At 39.3% G+C, this 14,480-nt stretch overlaps 1 pseudogene; it reads left to right on the forward strand.

Moving 5' to 3' along the window:
- Positions 1-5,371: 5,371 nt before the first annotated feature.
- LOC144291602 (thioredoxin-dependent peroxide reductase, mitochondrial pseudogene) lies at positions 5,372-13,113 on the forward strand (annotated as a pseudogene).
- The last annotated feature ends 1,367 nt before the right edge of the window (positions 13,114-14,480 follow it).

The following is a 14,480-nucleotide window of genomic DNA, read 5'->3' on the forward strand; positions in this document are numbered from 1 at the left end:
AACAACTATTTTATTATACCTCATGATACCAGGAGTTTGAGAGAGGCTCAACTGGCCATTTCATGGGCTCCATGTGGCCTTGGTGAAAGTCACTTAGTGGTATTTAGCTAGAGGATGAACTGATCCAAGACCTAAGTGTTTGGTGCTTTCGTTGGGATTGGTTGGGAAGTTGGTGGTTGTCCAGAGTGGATACCCAGGGCTTCTCTAGCATGGTGGTCTCAGGGTATTTGAACCTATTACGTGGTACTTCAGGGATCCCAGAGAGAATTTTCTAAAAGAGAGAAAGTGGACCAGAAATTGGCATTGAGAGTCATTTCCACTGTATTTTTTTGTCAAAGAGTCACAGCTTATCAAAACTCAAGGGGGAAGGAATAGACCCCCTATAAAAAGTCTATTTAAAGAAATTATGATCCTCTTTGGCTGCCATAGCCCCTGACAAATTCTGGGAGTACAGGGCTAAACTCCAGGCTATTAGTTCCATTTTGCCACCAGAGTCCTTTTTAGTTTTCTCTTTCAAGAGTCAGGCACCTGTATGCTACATCTTCCAGCTACACAAGACATATTTCAAAACTCTCTACAGGATCCTACAGAAGCCCCCACCATAGAACTTCAGGTAGGAGTGGGGGCCCAGATAGTAGCTGGCACTAAAAAGAATCTCCTTTCCAGTTTTCTTTTTCCACACTCTGGTGTCTCCTGATAGTCTTGATCTGGTCAAGGGTTACGGGAGTTGTGCAATGATTCTGATACATTTCCGTTGCACAGTTTGCATGTGGGGATCTGTCTCATACTGACTTTGAAGTATGACAGATAATGTGTCAGCACCTTGGTTGAAACTAGGCAGGTAGAGTTCCATTCTAACATTTTGTCATACCATATAAAGTTAGAGCAGACTAGGAGGAGTTCAGTGGCCAGAAGAGTTTCTGTTTTGGACAGTCACCTAGACAGAAAGGGATGTTGGCCCAGTTTGCTGCAAGAATGCCAAGAGAGAGAAGCCCTACGGTCCCCAGGACATGGAGGAGGAAGGGACTTGAACCTTCCTCTCTTGTGTCATCTGTGGCTTGAAAGTAGGGTGGTGGAGAGATCCTACAGCCCATAGGATAGGGCGGCAGTGGGAGCTTGATCACTGCCTTGACCCGAGAGGTAGATTGAGGCTGGAAAGGCAGCGGTTCTGTGAGTTGTTTGGAATGAAGGTGAGGTGCTGGGGTAGGAATGGGCAGGCTGCTAGGAAGAATGCACACGGGAGCCTCAGCCAAGTGAACTTGGACCTGTTTTAGAAGGGTGTTTGACCATCACTGGAACCACAGCATAACCGGAAAGGTGAGAAAGGATGGAGAGAAAACGGATCTATCTGAAGTCCTTATGGAGAACAGTGTTTATGGTGGAAAGTGATATTTCATACATTGTTTAGGAGTTAGACCTGCTCAAGTCACAGATGTTTGCTTAGGTGACTTCTAAGTCTTGTGGGCTTAACCTACTGCAGGGTTTTTATATTAGTGAATGAAGTATCCAAATAGGCATTAGAGCTGAATCAAGGAAAGGGTTTCTTCTCTAGCAAATGTTTATGTTCACATAGTGACTCCCTTCCAAAAGGCAAAATATGAAAAGAAGGAGAAAGAGTAATTTTACAGTGAAGAAATCTGACAAATACTATCTCAGCCAGGTGATCATTGATAATGTCACCTAGACAGCATGTATCTTTGATATAATGTGATGAGAATGGCATTTCATTCTGCCATTCTGTGGTCTTCCTTCCAAGAACCCATACTCCTGTCTAATCATGAGAAAAACATAAGAAAAATCCCCAAAGGAGGGACATTTTACAAAATAATTGGCCAAATTGTTAAGGTCATTAAAAATAAGTAGTCTGAGAAAATGTCACAGCCTAAGGAGACGTGATGACTAAATGTAATAATGGTATCCTGGACCCTAGAACAGAAAAAAGATCTTAGGTAAAAATAAGGAAATATGAATATAGTAAGGACTACAACTAATAATAATATATCAACATAGTTTATTAGTTATAACAAATGTACCTTCCTGATATTAGATATTAGTAGGAGAAACTGGGTGCAGGGTATATGGGATCCCTCTGTACTATTTTTGAAATGTTTCTATAAATTTCAAAGTGTTAAAAAAATAGTCTATTAAAAATGTGTGCGGGTGTAGCACTTGCAAATATAAATATTAAACAGATATTAAAAGAGTCCTAGATTATCAGTCTGCTTCTCACTTGCTTGCACGGATGTCCATGACAATTCTTTTTTTTTTTTCCTTCTCTCTATCCCCTCTTGCAGGCCCTGAATATTTTTCCTGAACTGCTGATCTCCCCTTCTGATTAAATTCTTTGCCTCATTTTCTTCTCCTTCCTGATCTTAAACCCAAGAGTCACTTCATAATTTAGTCTTTCTTTAGTAGTCAGTATTCTTGTTTCTATTACTGTTCTCTGTATAAATGACATTCTTCTGGGCACTTAATGACTCTCAGGATCTGGCCTGAAAGTTCTTCCGAGCACATTTCTGTCATTCCGTACATGAACCAATGTGCTAGTTCAATGATTTTCAGGCTTTAAAATACTTTTAGCGAATAATGCCTTGTTTTCTCCAAATAAAATTGTATGTAGAAACTCAAGTTACAAAAGGGATAAAGATAATGCCATGGGAGGGCTTAGGTTGAGAGATAACCTATACAGCCCACCTGTCTCAAGATGTCTTGGCGATCATCTGCTTACCCCATTTCTGGGTCAGTGGACTCTCCCTGGTCCTAGGGCACTGAGCACCCCCAGCTTCTTGACTGATTTTATGTCCTTGTTTCTGCTGGTGGCACAGCCTCAAAGGCCTTCCCCTTGTCTGATCTTCCATGGTTTGGTCCTGTTAAGATGATTCTCTTTATTCAAATACCACCTCTTCCATAATGACTTCTTGGTTTGCCCAGCCAGAAGTTCTGGCGTGTAATGCGTACTGGTCTGTGTCCGATGTACTTGACTATACTGTCTTCCTCATTAGTTTGTAAGCGCCCTGAGGGCAGGACCTGTGGTTTTCTTACCTGTGTATTCCTCACAGCAGGTGGGGAGATGCCTGTGCTTAGTAGACTTGGCTAGTGGTCACTGAGATAGATGAGTGGATAGAATGGATGCCTTTGACTTTGGCTCGGACTCATAGTTCTGCTTTTGAACTTAGCCTGTCCCCCAACTTTGATATGTGTTTGCTCGTTTTCCACTCATGCATCAGACAAGTCAATTTTCCAGCCCCTTATGACTTAGACCTATGGAGAAATGTGTATTGAGAATCTTTAGACTGTGTCCCCCCTACTCCTTGTCCCACACTCTTCAACCAAAGCCTTGTCCAGTGCCTGGGACATCATTCAACACATGCTTGTTGAATCATTGAATACCTGTGAATGATTTTAGAAAAAGAAGTTATTTTTTAAAATCAAAGCTGACTCTATTCTTTGCCTCTTTTGCTGTAGAGACTCAGCTGCAGCGACTTCACAGCAATCTGTGGAATGAGATGTCATGGATTCCGAAAGTGATCTATGACACACCCCAGATTCAGATCTGGGGCTGCCTGCTTGGATTTACAACTCAGCATTCCTGTCTGTGCAAACCTCTGTTTACACTGTGTTATTTAGCTTGGTTTTCCCCTTGAATACTATTCTTGAAAATGATTTACAAATATTTATTCTCAATAAAAATATTGGAGAGGAGTACAGAGTGTGACTTTTCCCAGACCCTGCAATCCTCTACAGATGGCCCTAAATATAACCAAAGTGCAGATAATAGCAGGTGGCTGAGTGAGTAGTAGATTTTTTAATGGTGATGGCTTGAGGGTAAGGAAGGTTAAGGTAACATTTTTGGCTTGAGCAGCTACCTTACAATCAAATAAAGGTTACAGCCTGAATTTCCAAACTTTTTTGACCAGTTTTTCCTGTTACAACTTGAAGAACAAAACACACTATCACACACACCCACATCCCACACACAAAAACATTGGAAATACTAATTTCTTGGTTTAAAGTTATAAATACATTAACTATAAAATATTCAAATATTGAACAGTATGCAAAATATACTGAAAAAAATGAGAGCATTTGCCTTCTTTTCCCTACCTTTATTTGTGCTCTCATGCTTAATTTTTCTCTCAGGAGGTAGCCACACTTTCAAGTTTGTAGTCACTTTTCAATCAATTTCTAGTAAGTCCCTGAGCTGTTGACTGAGCTTTAGAGTATAGAAATTTGGAGACCATTATTCCAAACCATAAGGTCATTTTAATCAAGTTGAGCTGCCATAACAAAATTCCATAGACTGGGTGGTTTAAACAACAGAACTTTGTGTCCTAACAGTTCTGGAGGCTGGAAGTCTGAGATTAGGGTGCCAGCATGGTCAGGTTCTAAGAGGAACTCTCTGCGGAGGGCTCTCTTTTTGGTTTGTAGATGACTTTTATTTTGAGCAGGACAATTTTCTCATAGTACTGAATGTCTTCTCCCTCATTCCACCCATTTGTCTTTTTTTTTTTTTTTTTACTGTCTCTAAGCCACAGTTTTATATTTGTTAAATAGGAAAAACAATATATACTTTTCAACAAAATGTAATTTAAAAGTGAAATGAGAAAATGGATATAAGGTCACTTTATTAACTGCAAAGTATTCCACATTAAGTAACTTAAAGTAACCATAATGGGGGTGCCTGGCAGGCTCAGTTGAGAGAGCACATGACCCTTGATCTCGAGGTTATGAGTTTGAGCCCCATTCTGGGTGTGGAGATTACTTGAAAAAATAAACAAAGTCTTTAAAAAAGTATACTGGAGGGGTGCCTGGGTGACTCAGTTGATTAAGTGTCTGCATTCGACTCAAGTCATGATCCTGGGGTCCTGGGATCAAGTCTAATTCTCCCTCCCCCTCTGCCTTTCACTGTCCCTATTAACCCCCCCCCCCCAACCACCATGTGCTCTCTGTCTCTGTCTCTCTCTCAAATAAATAAATAAGATCTTTAAAAAATACTCCAGGTGCCTGTGTGGCTCAGTTGGTTAAGCATCCGACTTTGATCTCAGCTCAGGCCTTGATCTCAGGGTCATGAGTTCAAGCTCCATGTTGGGCTCCACACAGGGCATGGAGCCTACTTCAAACAAACAAACAAACAAACAAAGTAACCACAATAAAGCAACTATTATAGTCTATACCTATTGGCTATAATAACAAGTATAATGCAGAAAAGCTAACCAACTATCTTATTTTGAGATCTTCCTAAGTAAACCACATTTCCTTCATTCATTGTGTGTGTTTTAAACATCTTGCCAAAGTTTAAGTAGAAAGATTTCCTGATGTTGGAGACATGTTTATCTTGGAAAGTTTGTGCCCACAGAAAAAGTGACACAATATGCCTGGCATCATTTTGCCTTCTGCACACTGTGAGCCCAACATGGGGATTAATCGCAGTAAGAAATTGTGAGTCTCACAAGAAACACGGGAAAAAAATCAATAAGGAAAGCAAAATCTGCTACACATTGTGCACATACATTGTTGATGCCAAATTCCTGCTTTTGATACTATAATTATGAACAATGGAAATAGTGGGAGAATTGGGTAAAGGTTACATTGCAAATAATTGTGGATCTATAATTATATCAAAACAAAAGGGTAAAATAAAGTACAATTACCTAAGAAAGGAAAGAGGCTAGAGGAAAAAAAAATAAGAGCTGGGAAACACATCATTGATAAGTAGCGTAAAAGTAGAGGCAAGGAGGTAATCGGCTGTTGCATTTTTAAAGGACTTGCACCACCATCAGGGTAAACAGGTGGCATCAGTGAGAGGTGTGGAGAGATGAGCTGTAGTTTGCAAAGCCATTTGGCTCTCACTCACATGTGGGATTCAAGGGGACACTACCAAACAGACTCTTTTTTCTTTTAATAATAAATTTATTTTTTATTGGTGTTCAATTTGCCAACATACAGAATAACACCCAGTGCTCATTAAGGAAGATTAGGCAAATATCACCGACGGGCTAGGCGGGATCACAAGGTGAAGGTTTGGGTGGAGAACTGATGTCAATACCATTCTCCCTGGAAAGGGCAAAAAGGTTGATTCTCTTGGGTTGTGCCTTTTCTTGTTTCCATCTGACTGTTCCTCTCTGTTCCTCTAATCATGCTGAAGCCAATGAAGAAGCAAAGAGGGAGCAATTAAACTAGCTAGAGGGAAAGTCCTCTCCACAGATCATTACTATTGATTTAGGAAGGGCAAGTTCATGTTGATGAAATTCTCAACATCACAGGCTGGAGGCAGTTTTTCCTTTATATTCCCATTGTACCAACTGTCTCTCTGTTTTATGGCCTGAAGAATATTTTGTCTTCTATTCTGGTTATTTTCTATTCTCTCCCCAAGTAAAATATAAACTCTTTAAAGGACTTTTTTTTTTCCAAGACATTTAGAATGCTTTCATCTTTCTGGTTAATACCACTTGTATTAGTAACCACAACAGTGTTATTTTTGGCATCTCACATTAAACTAGTCTGTGAAAATTCATTTCTTAAAGGATCGAAGTGAGACGAGAAGGACAGGAGACACAAGAATATTAGGTTTTAAATATGTTTTATATATAAATATATATATAAATATATATGTATATAAATATATTTAAATATATCTAAAAGCTCAAAAATCAAAACTGAACTCTCTGCCTGTTTGCAGCAAAAGTAGCACAAACTTCAATATTTTGGCTTTGATCCCATGTCTCATCAGCATACTGGGTTGGGAATTGGTGAAGAAAAAGATTTTGTATGTCCAAAGTGCTCTTGCCTTGATAATTCATTTGAGTATTAAGTGATGCGCACATGTCCTCTCATACTGTCATTGAATCCAGGACATATGTGCTAAAGGCATTTCTCCCAACTACGCAGGAGCATTCAGCTTGAGCATCAAACCGTACTCTTGCAGTGACTCAGCTGAGGGTTGCCCGATTGAGCAAAAAAAGGGAAGCTCCTCTGCCAGTGCTCCTGCGTGACCAGTACACCAGACTCACTGGACACTTTCACTAATAGTGGAAGGAATGTACCAGTTGATAACATTAGCGTTTTCAATATCCAGCTCTCTGGCAGTTACTGAAGTATTTAAGAGGACTGGACACTTTCCCAATGAAAATCCCCAAGAGGTTTCTCTTTCTCTTTCTCTTTCTCTCTCTCTCTATCCCAGATCATCATCAGTAGCAGAAGTTTCTATTTTTTTTTCTTGAAAAAAAAAAAGTTGCAATAAAATCTGCTTTCTTCTTAGCTTCAGCAAAGACAATAGTTCTTTCATCACCTATGTTTTACAGAATTTCTGCAAGTTTGCCTCTGTTTCGGTACTAGCTAAGTTGGAGAACGGTCTGCTGATCATCTCTGTGTGCTCCGCCCCAACCTGTGCAGCAGCCACGGATAATTCAACTTTCAAAACTCCCCAGCCAGACTTTGAATTTCCTCTGGAAAAAAATTTCACAGAGCATAAATAAGGGTTTGATGTTCTTTTAATGACATTCCAAGGCAGAAGATAAACTTCTTCATTTCTGGTCCAAAATCCATAACTAGCATGCAGACAGCTTCATCTAAAATCAAATATTTCAGTTATCTGAGGCCAAGTTTTTCTTTGTCTGTGTTATCCATTAGTCTCTCAGGAGTAGCAAATAATACATCATAGCCTTGTACTATCTGAAAGAAAGGAAGAGGATATCATTCTTGTTTGGGTACTGTAAGGAAACTGATACAGCTCTTTATTTTATTTTATTTTATTTTATTTTATTTATTTATTTATTTATTTATTTATTTATTTATTTATTTATTTATTATTTGAGAGAGAGAGAGAGAGAGAGAGGAAGAGACCCATGGAAGAAACCCATGGAAGAGACCATGGGTGGAGGAAGGAGCAGAGGGAGGGGATAAACAGACTCTCCACTGGGCAGGGAGGCCAATGTGGGGCTCGATCCCAGGACTACGAGATCATTACCTGAGCCAAAGGCAGACACTTAACCAACTGAGCCACCCAGGCGCCCTGATATAATTCTTGGTTTTATCTTTATACATTCGTAGAGATAGGGATTATTACTTTCACTTATATACAGTGAGACAGAGGCTCAGAGAGGTTAGAAAACTTATAAGTGGGAGAGGCAGGGTTCCAACTGAGCTCTGTTTGATTTAAAAGTTCACATATCTTCCGTTAACGCTGAGTCCTCTATATTCTAGAGTTATCTGGGACTTCATTAGCTTGCCACAAAAATTTCTTGACTTGATGGAGAGATGAATGAATCGATCATTGAAAGAAACCATCTGAAATTTTATGAACAATGTTAATCTGAGAAATAGAAATGCCACGGCACTGCATTTCTAAGTGGCCCCATCTCTTTGCATTTGCTCCAATCTTCCTATGAAGTGAAAAGAGAACCAGTGTGCTCTGGTATATCTACAATTAGGACAGACTTCAGCCAAAATTGGAAGGCAAGTGAAGTGAGACTTAGATGCTCTTCTTTCTCTCCACTTGGTGGCTCCTGCTTAGTACTGTCGATGTAATCACTCACAGACCTGAGTCTGGGCCAACCTCCAGAATCATCTCTCATTCACTTGGTTCTCCAGTCCTAGCTGCTGATGGAGCTAAGAGGAGTCAGCTTACCGGAGAATTCACATGAGGGAGTTTAGTTCATGGAATTTGGAACCAAATAGACTAGTTTCAAAAATAACATATGTCCTCCACTTATTAGTTCTGTCACTTTGGGTAAGCGACTTAACCAATCAGTCTAAAACTTTTTTAAAAATTGATTTTATTTATTTATTTGAGAGAGAGAGGAAAAAAAAAAAAAGAGAGCATGAGCAAGGGGGAGAGGGAGAAAGCAGGATCGTGACCTGAGCCAAAGATAGACACTTAACCTCCTGAGCCACCTACACACCCCAGTCCAAAAGTTTGGAATATAGAAATTTCCTCATGAGGCTGCTATGAGGATTAATGATGTAGATAAAAGGTGAGGCTCAGATATCTATCAAGATATAGCTACTTTTCATAGTTTGTAGATGGATTTTTGGAAACTATCAGGCCTTCTCAACCACCACCTTGGAAATAAAGGGCAAGCTCCCATGAACGTGATGAAGTTTTGGAATATAGGTGAGGTCTGGAGCTGACGACCAAGAAAGAATTCTTGAGACATCTTTGGTGCAAAATGGTGGTTTTATTAAAGCACCAGGACAGGACCTGTGGGCAGGGAGAGTGGCTGCCCTGGGCCTTTATGAGGTGGCTGATTATATACCCAAGAGTTGGGGGAAGTAAGCAAAAGGGAGATTTCAAAAGGATTTTCACATGCTAAGGAGGAAGATACTGGAGGCCTTGCCATTGTCAAGTTAAAGATTGTTTTTCCCTCTAGCTTTTGACAGGATGAGCACTGGATGTCTTACTACATGTTGGCAAATCGAACTTCAATCTAAAAAAAAAAAAGGCAACTGGAGGCTTCCTGAAGAATTTCACACGCATCCCACCCTGGGTGGGGTCCTTTGTGGGATATCAGCTGTGCTTTGTCCTCAGCTAGCCCTGCTCCCTCATCAAAAGTGTTGGGACACAGTTCTCCGTGAGACTCTCATGTTTCTGCAAAATTTGCAAGTAGAACTAATTGCTCTTTCATTCCAGATTAACCTTTTATAGATATTTGTAGAGTGAGAGCCTTAGAAGATGGAATTAGCCTTTCCTTGTAGAGCCAAGTAAAGGTTTGCTTGTTTGTCGTCCAGCATAATAAAGATGTTTCCCTCTGGGGCAAACATTGGCAGGTTTGTTCCCGGCTCATGAACAGATTCAGGTTCTCTGGGCTCAGAGTTCTACTCCATGCTCTGCATGCACCCGGGCCCTCTCAGCCTCAACACCATGGGACTCGGGAAGCAAGGAAAACCAACTCGCAGTGCTTGCGGTGCTATGATTAGCGAAGTCTCTTGTCTCTAGTGCAGGATTCTCTCGTCTTCTGCCAACATGAGTATGTGACAGACTAACTTGTCAGGTGAGAGTAGATAAAAATTCACATCCTTTACAGTTCTTGACAAAAAGCATGTGAAAACATAGAAATGTGCTATTGTCAGCCTAGATGGGCTCAGAAATCTCTTCTGACTGGGGGGGTGGGGGTAGGGGGAGGAGGCTGAAAGAAACTACCCTGGAGATGTGATACCTGATGTTAAGTCTTGAAACATGAGTACAAGCTGGATGAGTGAAGAAGGCTAAGAGACGTGATGAATTCCGGGCAAAAGAAATAGGATACAGATGTGCATGTTTGTGGGAAATTGGAATGTTAGAGCTTGGATTGCAAGGGGCTGGACTTGGCCGGAGGATCTACAAAGCAGTTTGGGAATATGCTGAGAAAAGAAGGAAGAAAAACTGATTTCTAGATTTTCTGCTCTACTAACAGTCTCATGTGAATAGTCTTATTTTACTAATACCACTACTTTCTTGGGTAGGTGTTACTAGCTCTAATAAAGAAATTAAGGCTCTGAGAATTTGAATAATTTCTATAAGATTGAAAAGCTAATAAACACGAGAACAATGGTATAAAACCAATGTTCTTTCCGTACCATCTTCAGTCACTTGGTGAGGATTTTTAAATTTTTATTCTGGAGGTAACATCAGGAACCATCAGTCTTTTTACTTTTTGTTGTTGTTGTTGTTATTTTCTTTTTCCCTTGGATAAGGATCATCTGGCAAGTATAAGAGTGGTTATGAGATCATTGTGGTGATCCACTTGAGCATTTTTAAGGGGCCTGAATTGGGTAATGAAAATCATGATGGAGAAGAGAGAATAATTCATGGAGTTTGGAAGTATAGTGTATTATAAAGGTGAAATGATTAAAGAGAAGAGCAGAAGTTTATAGCTTGGATGACTAGATGATTTCAATAAACTGGACTAGGTGATTTGGTGGAGGAACTTTGAGGGACAACATTATGAATTAAATTTATAAAATATATAATATGGCAAAGAGTGAACTTCTGATGGTGAAGTTTCAGGCAGTTTTTGCTTTGTGGAAGTTAAATTTTGAAATTAAAGATGTTCAGTTTTTCATGGAGTTGACGAATTATTTTTTCATTGGCAATTACAACATAATAATTAAAAAATTTAAATTCTACAGATATGAGACAGCATATTGCAGAAATAGTTTCTAGTAAGAAACATGAACACACACAAAAGAATGTTTACGGGAATGTTAATTTGCGCATTCTACTTTTTACTGTACTTCATTAAGAGTCTTTTTTTCTTTTTAGACTTCTTGTTTATTCATTTGAGGGGGTGGGGAGAGCGAGCACAAGAGCACAAGCAGTGGGAAAGGGAGAAGGAGAGGGAGGAGTAGACTCCCCAGTGAGCTGGAAGCCCTACCTGAGGCTCGATCCCAGGACCTAGAGATCACGACCTGAGCCAAAGGCAGACACTCAACCATCTGAGCCACCCGGGTGCCTGTAAAAGTCATATTAGTAATGTGGGGCACATGGAATGGTCAGTTGGTTAAGCACCTGACTCTACTTTTGCTTTCTTAAAAAAAAGTCATATTAGTAATATTATTTCAGATTTTTACTGAAATAACAGTCTCTCTTCCTGACTAAACAATTTTGGCTCAAAACAGTTGGCAGAGTCCTCCTTTTCTATACTTTCTGATCAGCTCTTTCTGAGACCCCCTCCAAAAACTGATTCCTTAAAAATATTTGAAGGGTGGTGCATGTCCAGGAAAAAAGACTAAAATTTCTCTAACTTTGGTGGTTGACTTTACTTATTCTTTTCACTAATTTGTAAGAAGAAAGCCTGAATGATTCATACCATCTATGGATTTAAATGGGTTTCTCCTATTACTCAAAAAAGATGTAGCTTTCTTTTGAAAATGAAAAAAAAAGAATATTTCCTTTGCAAAACTTTTTGTTGAGCAAAAAGATTGTGTATATGCACACAGCAAGTTTCAGATCATTGTTTAGTCAGAGCTCCAGTTAACTGGCTGATTCACCACCAGCACCAATGCCAGGATCATTTTTCTCTCTTAATGATGAGGACAACCAGCTAAATGTAAACCTGTGTTCATTCATCCAGGTATGAACCTAGTAACCGATTCATTCTTAAGTTTTTCATGCAGAAGCACACGCACGCACAGAAACCAAAGAGGAGAAGGGTAATAGTAGTGAAAAGGGAGCAGTTATAGGATGGAAATAAACACTTGAAGGGGTGATTCTTCATTATCCTGCCAGTGTAGTTTGTCTCTCAAATTCCTACACAGAAATAGTCTCAACAGCAGACAGTTTGAATGCTTGAATATGAAAGTCAGAAGTAAGGCTTCTGCAGCCCTAGCCCTGCTGCTTTCCAAAGAACATGGCTGACAAATGTATTATGGTCTGGTTCCGGTCAAACAAAATTCACTTTTCGCACCAATTGCTCATACCATGCTCTTGCATCACCCAGCTCACACCCTATTGTAAGGGCATTGCCATTGTCAACAGAGAGTTCAAAGACCTAAGCCTTGATGATTTTAAAATCACCAAATATTTGGTGCTTTTCTTCTGTCATTTGGACTTCATCTTTGTGTGTCCTACAAAAAATTGTTGTTTTACTGACAAAGCCCAATGAATTTCATGACATGAACTGTGAAGTTGTTGCAATTTCAGTGCATCCCCTCTCCATCCATCTTGCCTAGATCAACACACCAAGGAAGAATGGTGGTTTGGGCCGCATGAACATTGTACTCTTGTCAGATTTGACTAAACAGATTTCCTGAGACTACAGTGGGCTGTTAGAAGGCCCAGGTAGTTGCTCTCAGAGGACTTTTCATCATTGACCCCAGTGGAGGCATCAAGCACTTGAGTGTCAATGATCTCTCTCTCCTGGGCCACGGTGTGGAAGAAACCCTCTGCTTGGTGAAGGTGTTCCAGTTTGTGGAAATCCACGGAGAAGTCTGCCCAGCAACCTGGATTCTCCTACAATCATGTCACATCCAACTTCTTCCACAGAATACTTTGAGGCGGTTAATCAGCAGATCATCCCATGTGCACCCACAGCTTATCGCACCATGAAAGAGCCACTGTTGGAATTCATTTTTAGTATTTTAAAGATGATTATTTACAGAAGACAAAACACCAATTATGCCTGTATTCATAAATAATATTCTAAATGTTTTCTTTTTGTCATATTGGGTAAGGCTCTTGAATGTACTCACACACACAAAGTGTCCTTTATTGGTAACTTCTTGATGGCTAGCTAGTTCATAGAGCACTAGTTGATGTATTTCTTGGATTGTGTCTTCAGTGGGAAGAGGAAACATTCTTCTTTCTTGGCCTTACCTGAAATTTTATGTACACCAGAGTAGTACAACAAATACTGAAGCTTCTGATCCAGGGTCCTGAAATTTTCTTCTTGAATTTCTTTGTACTAAACTGAATTTTCTTTTAAGGTAACGAAGACCATAATCATACGTAGTTTTAAGGTGTTAACATTAGTGGTCTATTTTAACTCTTGCAATGCATGTATATCTACTTGAAACAAATGTGAATCACGTTCTTAAAAAAACCATGGTGGCAAAATGACTTAAGTCATCATGCATGTTTCTCATCCTTGAGATTAACATAGTTATTTTACTTATTTGTTAGCTAACATAGGGTCTATCTATAATTCTAGGTATTGATTGGGGGTAATTATAAAGGATATTTATTGAATCCAGAGTTGGCATCCAAGCCTCAGTTTTCCAGTGCTTAGCACAATGCTTAAAAGGGACAGAATTAAGTTTCATTGAATGAATAAATGAATTATTAAAATAGAGTGATAGAATAAATGTGCGAATTCATTCACAAATTCAATGTGTACACATTTAGTTTCAGATACAGGACACAATTCTAGACTCTGGAGATACAAAAATTTAACCCCTGCCCTTAAAGACATTATACTCTCAAGAGACAGCAAGCAATACTTGAGATAAATAATATGTGGTATATTAAATGGAAATAGTAGGTAAGTAAGAAGGCATAGGGGATAGGGCTTGTCAGGAGCATTGGCCATTTTAGATTAGTCAGCCAAGGAAGGCTTTATATAAAGTTTACATATGAGTAAAAACCAGAAGAAAGTGGGAGCAACATGTTCAAGGTATAAGGAACAGCAAATGCAAAGGACCTTAAAGAGGTGTATTAGTATTTTAAAAGCATCGATTCCTTTTAATATTTTCTTTATATTCTCAACAAAGTACTCTTTCAAATAAGATATCATTTGCATATAATAAAATGCACCCATTTTAAACGTGGTGAATGTAGTTTATGATGTCATATGTTCCATAAGTTCTTGAATGTTTGACCCCCCCCCCCCCCCCCAGATATAGATATTATCTTAAAATAGCCAAACAAACTATTCAGGAAAAAAGCATCATCCAAATAAATGAAAGGAGTCTCTCTTACACATATTATGCTGGGTATATAGTAAGAACATCAATTTAATACAAAAGGTCAACAACTAAGTAAAAACATTACGTGTCCAGTTCCCATT

This window comes from Canis aureus, chromosome 2, assembly GCF_053574225.1.
Source record: "Canis aureus isolate CA01 chromosome 2, VMU_Caureus_v.1.0, whole genome shotgun sequence".
Classification (NCBI taxonomy): Eukaryota; Metazoa; Chordata; class Mammalia; order Carnivora; family Canidae; genus Canis; species Canis aureus.